A 7,735-nucleotide genomic window follows, 5' to 3' on the forward strand; every position below is an offset into this window, starting at 1 on the left:
AATTACATTATAGGCTGCTGATACCAAACGGCTTGGCCGATTTAAGTTTTTTCTTTACCAAAATACAGCAATTTTATGAGCTTCAATTTCAGATGAAACAAAGTTTTAGCTGCCATTTCAAAATTTTTACTTTGGGTACAGGGGGGGTCATGGGGATGAGCACCCCCATTTTGAAAATAATTTTATTTTATTCCCCCAATTAGTACTATATACATATTTTTAAGTGTAAATAAAAAGCTCTATTATTAATAAACTTCACATCAAATTGAGCTGTGGAACATCCTGATAAAATTACACATTTTCAATGTAATTCCAGCATCAAAAGTTTTATTAAGAAGATGATTACTGAAATGATGACTGATGAGTTGCCTACCTTTGAGAAAACATTTTAAAACCACTAATCACCAGTCATCTGCTAGATTTAGGGATAATGGACTCATTATTTGAACACAACACAAATTGTGATTAAATACCCAAACTGTTGTTTACAAATGCCTTTTTGAGAAGAGGTAGAACCCGAACACATGAAAAAAATTAAGTATTTGTACACTATATATCACCTTAAGGTTACTAATCGGAGCATTGCGGAAAAATGTAAAAATTTTTCTGTTTGATATATGTTGATGACATTTTTATCTTGCCTAGCTGAACTAATTTAGGAAAAAGTTGATTGGTAAACTTTCAAGCTTCCAACTTGCATTTGGGTTGAAAATATTATTCATGTGTAAAACCTTTTAAGTTCTGAATGAACACGGTGATCAGTGGTTTTAGTAAACTGTTTGCTTCTTTAAATATACATTTAGTTCTTAAGAAATTTTAACAAGAAATAATGTAGCACAACCTGATTCAGAGTAAATGAATCTAGGATTAAAAAAAAAACTGTTATAAAAGAAATGTTAAGAACAAACACTTTAGTGGTTGTTTCAGAACATAATGTAACATGTTTATTGTCTATACTATTGAGCTTAAGTTGAAGATTCCAATAATAGGCTACATCATAATAATTGTTAATGTGTTGCAATTTTAAAATTCCATAAAATTCAATCTCAGTTAACTATTTATGTACTTATACTTATAAATTTAATAATATATTGCATAACTTCATATCAAAATAACTATTTAAAGCCTATATAAATATCCTCATAATTAATAAAGAAACCTCTCAAGATTTTCTAAGAGAAGATGTATTAACCTGAAAATAAAAAACTACCATAAATCTAATCTCTGGAGACTCTTCTATCAGCCTATAAATGGACCCCAGAGAGGAGCAATAGTAAAATCATAAATAGCCTAAATAATATAGAGAAGTTACAATAAACTGACTAATTCAACTTAAATTAATAATGAGGAATAATATGATTAATTACATGACCAACACAAAGTATTTTTATGATTGCATTTCTATTGGTATTGTGAAAAATGTAAATGTTTGAAACAATCTTAAACATATAACTGCATTTTAGTTATTGTAATATTTGTTTGGTTTGTGCTATTGATGGTTAAGGTGCTTGCAGTTGGCCAAAAGAGTTGAGTGAGGTTGATAATGATTCTATGTAGGATGTAGAAGGGCCAATGTGAGGCCATCATGTGGCCCATAAGGATCTCAGTAATCTAATACATCGTACTTTTAATATAAGTCGAAGTTCGAAATATCCCAATGAAAATAAATCAGATTCGAGTCTATGGTAGTTGCTGAGAGTGGTCAGTGAGGAAGTCATTCATAATTTCTGAGCCAAGTAATGAAATTGGCCATTCTGACCAGTAAAATTGACAAAAGCTGTGCTTAAAGTACAATTGAATGGTGAATAATAGGCAGTCTCACTCATATGCAGACCCTTTCTTTTCATATCACAATTTAAGTTCATAAAACATTAAAATCTAATTTAAAATGTTCTGAACATTAAAAACATAACTTTTTACATTCCTTTTTTTGAAGTTTGTTTTTGAAGGTTTGTGAAGGAAACAGGATTTTTTCGGACATTTTTCCATTGTTTAGTGATACCAAAATATCAGAAGATGATTTAAAACAAACACTACGTTTCGAGATCTGCAATCTGATCTCCTCTTCAGGTGAGTAACTAACCTAACACATAATTATAATCTAGGTTAAAATAAACAAATCATACCAGAGCGTTGTGACACGCATAACTCAGGTATCCAACCACCATGTTGTGTGTCAACTTCTCTAACTCTAAAATATTTAATACAATCAAAACACAACACTAAATATTAAAACTGAACTACAAATACAGGTCACAATAGGTCTGTATTCGCCGACCAACTACCTACGACTGACCAGAGGTCAATAGTAAACGGCAATTGTCATGGCAGAAACAAGATGGCGGCAAAAAGGGAGTGGGCCTTTTTATTATTGGTTCATTCTAGATGAACTTCTTAAAACCATACTGTGACTCCGCATTGGTTTACTACAAATACCTAATCTGTGTGATATTTTTGGTTTTCTTTTTAGTTCATTTTTCAGAATTACCTTCGTATTTGCAACTACCGCTTACTATGCCCTTTTTGAGTCTCACCTCAGCTACTGTCTTTCAGCATGGGGCAACTCTAGTAAAGCAAATCTACAAAGAACCCTTATTCTTAAAAAAAAGTGTGCCCACATTTTATTTTGTTTACAGCCTAGAGAAACTTGTAGATATGCCTTTATTGAGCTCCGCATAATCATTGTGGTGTCTCTATACATACTTCAAGTGATAATGTATGCATACAATAAAAACTTGACAAGTGGTAGGGAACTGCACACACACAACACCCGCCGGGCTGCAGGTTTTACCTTACCAGTACACAGAACGGTACTGTTTTCAGAGAAGCCATCGTACATGGGATCCAAGCTTTAAAACTACTCTGTTAAAACTTTTTCAATTCGGTAACCAAATAAATACACTATAGACAACATCAATTAAGAGATTCTAGATTAAATGTTGATTCCATTGGAAATTTATCACATTGTGATAAAAGGTTTTTTCAAAAAAAAAGCGCCTCAAAAACTGTTTTGGCCAATTGTATGAAAGAGTTTAAAAGGTACTGGACAGAGATTTCTTACTTAGATCAAATCGTCAGTGGTTGGTAGGGAATATAATATTTATAAATCATATTCTTCAACAATCTATTTCATCTTCCTTCAAAATCATCAATCAGACAATGAGATTGATTTGGAAGATGGGCATTGGCGTATATGTCATAGTTGTCTTATGCATTTGATAGAAACAGAATATTCTCACTAGTATTTGACTGCATGCACACCGCACACAGACTTGCATCGGGTATGTTCAGAGGACAGGAGTTTTAATAGCCAAGTCATTAGTCTCCACCCTTTAAATCTATTGGATTTTTTTTGGAGGACTTTCGTTCAAACGAGTTTCAATTCACCTTGGCGAAGGCAAAAGAAAAGGCTGAAACGTTAGTGGTTAGATCCAATTTCAAACCCCCATACATCAGATCAATTTTGATTGCAAAGAAAATGATAAATCTCTTCCTGATTCTCAAGGATTGACTTTTTCCAGTATTTGACACTACCCATAAGCTGTGGAGGAAAGGTTGGACCAGTTAGAAGCCAAAACCTTAAGAATTACATTTTTTATATCAGTTTGACAAACTACCTAATTGAAAAGAATTTACTTAGCAAATGCAAAGATCTAGAAGTCAGATGGCTCAGAAAGTGATCTTAGAGGTAATAAATTGTGTGATGAGCTGATTTCTATTATGAAACTTGTGCCTGAAGAAGTTGAAAGTTCTCAACCTAAACTACACTGTCTAATGCAGCTCTGAAGGCCAGTAACGTACGTTTTTAAACTGTTGTAAAATTAAAAGCACTTTCTTTATGTATGACTTTTTTATATTAGTTTGCCAACCAAAAGTTGCGTCTTTTTGAACAGATAAATAAAAAGAGTTATATAATCATGATTGTTTTGTTTGATTTATATATTTCTCATAATGTATTAAAATACAAAATAATAATTCAACATATAAGATTAAGAGTGTTACATTCAACTAATTGAAAAAAATATAACAAGGTCATTATTACTAATACAATGTCAGCATATTTAAAACAAATAAATTAAAATGACTTGGAATAATAATATTATTCATATATTAGTAGTGACTTATTTTTTCACTATTATGAGAAAAATAAAATGAGGTTTAAACCACTGCACGCATGTGATGCTAAGCTGACAATTAGCACATATGCCCGAGGATTAAATAAATCTGTTTTGGCTAATGAATGTTACTTTGTTTAAACAATTTATGTATATAGTTCATGCAATACAGTAAAATAAACAATAATTCAGTATTTTTTTTGTGTTGAGACAAAAACAATAATAAAAAAATTAAGCCATACATACATTTTAACAGCTCTAATTAATTAAAATACCTAATAACTAAATTTATAAATTATCTTATTTTCCACAACTTAGTGTAATTTACAAATAAGACATTATCTTTCCTGATAATTATTTCAAGTATAGAAACAGGCTACATAATGCTGAATTAAAACATTTTAGGCTACCCTAAATAGTGTATTTATTTGTTTATTTCCAAAATATTGATTTATTCTATTAAATATGTACATTTATATTTATTCATTGCATTAGGATTTTACTAGGCTTTTCAGCTAATCTTGAAATTATTAAGTTTGTACAAATTGTAATGAAGTAGTATAAAGCGTTTTTTGTAAAAGAGTTGGGTACCTTACTTCTGATAAAAGACCCCCATGATGGTTGCATAACATTGAGTTTGATACTTCTTACTTTGACTTCCAAATTGTGTTTAGCAAGTTCCTTTACCATCTATTTTTTAGAGTATCTTGGCTTTCTTATTAACCGTATTCACAGGATTTAATCATACCTTTTAGAAAGGACACTAAAGAATATGATTTGGTGTAGTACATTCAACTTTAGAATACTATCCATCATCTCAAATGCTGAGTGTGGTTATTAACACTGAAAATATACATTTTTTCTTACAAGAACATATTATTGCAAAAGGAAACACGATTTTTCCAGACATTTGCCATTGTTCAATAATCAGTGTGTTCAACAAAGTGACTTTTCCACACAAAAAATAATTTTCAAATCCTATAACCGATAAAATCAACGGTTTGTAAAAGTTAGTTTTATTTAAAAATAATGTATCAAAATATGGTCACAAATACTGATAAAAATACAATATTAAGTTTAAAAAGTTGGTAAAAAGCTAATATTTACTTAGAGAAAGTTACAAGTAGATCAGTTAAAATTAAATAATAATAGATCTGTATGTGCAGTGTATTGGGGTGTTTGGAATTTACAATGTCGACCTTAGAATCAGGTCTAAAAAACTTGTCTTGCATCTTCTAAATACTCCAAGTAATATAAAGATTTGATGATCAAAAGAAGGGGTGTGTACTGGTGAGAAGCGACTTTCAGTGACTTTTGAAGCCAAAATATCGGTAGTTAACCTTATTTGAAAATTATTACAAAAGTAATGTTCAAAAAGCAACTTCGCATTATTTGGAGCATTTTTGCTAATTAAACTGAGAAATATATGCGTAGATTGAAGAAACCCTTTTTACAACAATATTCTTACTTTACTTTGTGTAGTGTTTTCAGCAGCCCAAGCAAATTTAATACATAGCACTTTAATACTTGTAAAAATCAAGACATATGAACGGAAAGAAAAGTATTACCGAAAAAAATATTACAAGATTTAGCGATCGTTATACTGCTGATCAGCTGCAGTTTAGGAATATACACATTATACTCTAGGACAGAATAAGGCTTAAAAGGGGATTGGTCTCTCCTATTTTTTTTAAAAAAAAAAAAGATCGAGATTTGACTTCCCGACACATCACTAGTTACAATGTCATTAAACTGATATTTGTAAACAATTTTTTTGACAAAATCATAATCCGTGATATTTTGGTGATTTCTGTGAACCGTCATTAAAATCTGTAACTTTTCCAAGACTTCTGTGACAGGAAAACACCTGCAAGAATAACCAGACACTTTCCCTGGTCTAGCATGAAATTCCTGGACTTTCTTTATACTGTTCAAACATTCCCAGGTGTCCTTCCATTGTAAAATAATCAGAGTATGTTTTGCCAATATATCTGATATTTAAGGAAAAACCTTATTACATCAGAGTTGCTACAGGAGTCCAATAATGAAATTCCCTGACTTTTCCCTGATTTCCAGACCAAATTTTTCATTTTTCCCTGACTTTTTTCAACGCAATCCCCAGGGTTTTTGGCAATTAATGGGTGGAAAAAAGCGGTGTTGAGGCTAACAGGGTGGCAAATATAAAAAAGCATAAAACATAAAGTGAACACAGTTTATACGTACAAAAAGATTAAATGATCAGGCTTGGACTCGGCGCGGCGGCAGTAAGTTTATTTGTGTAACGGGATTTTATATTTTTCCCTGACCAACGTCGAAATTCCCTGACTAGAGACCAGATTCCCTGACTTTTTCCCTGATTTCCAGTCCTGTTATTTTTTCCCTGACCTGTAGCACCCCTGTACATGCATTGTTCAAGAATACAGAATAGGAAAATAATACTTCCTCTTTTGTTAGATTCACACACGCATATATAAATAAATATATATATATATCATATAATATATATATATCATATAATATATATATATCATATATATATATATGAATTTTTCATCTCATATTGTTTTCCTAAATAACAGGCTATCCTATGGTTTGTCATCTGCAAATTCTGAACAGTTGTGCATTATGTGTAGTACATCAAACTGAGATCAGAGAAGATGTGAAGGTCTACTATACATGTTATGTTAGTAAGAAATTAGCAAGAGTGTACTCAAATTTTGCACTTTGTTTTGACTTTATTTAAAGTATCTTTATTCAATAACTGTATAAGTTTACAATTATTGACATTGGTGGTTAATATTTATAACAAATAGACATATTCTGTAGCAAAGTGTGTGTACACACTCACTTTAAAAAATTGCTTGTAGGTATTAAATATTACAAATTTTTATCAGTATAATAAAATTTGTACATTATAGAAAGCTTACAATAGATATTACTTAAATCTGTGTACTAAAAATTATCTTACTCGGAGGCATTTTTATGAAAGTTTGGACAGTTTGTAATGAATTTGAACCTTTCTTAATGTAAATCATTGTCTTGTGGATACATAAGAGACTTTAATCCCACCAAGCCACATGAGTCTTATAACACATTAACCTGTTGAGTCCTTGGTTGTTGCACTACAGGCACCCTGCTGGCCTGGGGTTTTCCTGGCACTTAATTATTATTATTGTGCATTACAGTTACTATTTGCTCCTGGAATGATTTATTTAGATTATTATGTAATGTTACTGATGTTTTTGCATATTTATATACATAATTTTAGAATATATAAAATATTGGTTCATCGAGATAGCCTAGATCATAGCTGAAATCTGCATCATGAACTAGCTCGTTAAAAATAAAATCACATTTTTCACAACTAAAAAACATCCACTTCACTTTCTTTGTCACTATCAAATAACTCACGTTACAATAATTCATAGATATCTTTATCGAATAACTCACACTTACGCAAAGCCATATTTGTGTTTACAAACAACAGCTGCTGGCTGAAACGCCTTGATATTTGGAGTAAAAACAGGCTGCCAAGTATCGTAGTGCAAACAAAATAGTCTTTAAGAGAAAGCTAGTATTCTGCTGTGAATCCCAGTATATCGAGCGTCATTTAATTTGTG

The sequence above is a fragment of the Homalodisca vitripennis genome, chromosome X (assembly GCF_021130785.1).
Source record: "Homalodisca vitripennis isolate AUS2020 chromosome X, UT_GWSS_2.1, whole genome shotgun sequence".
NCBI classification, from domain to species: Eukaryota; Metazoa; Arthropoda; class Insecta; order Hemiptera; family Cicadellidae; genus Homalodisca; species Homalodisca vitripennis.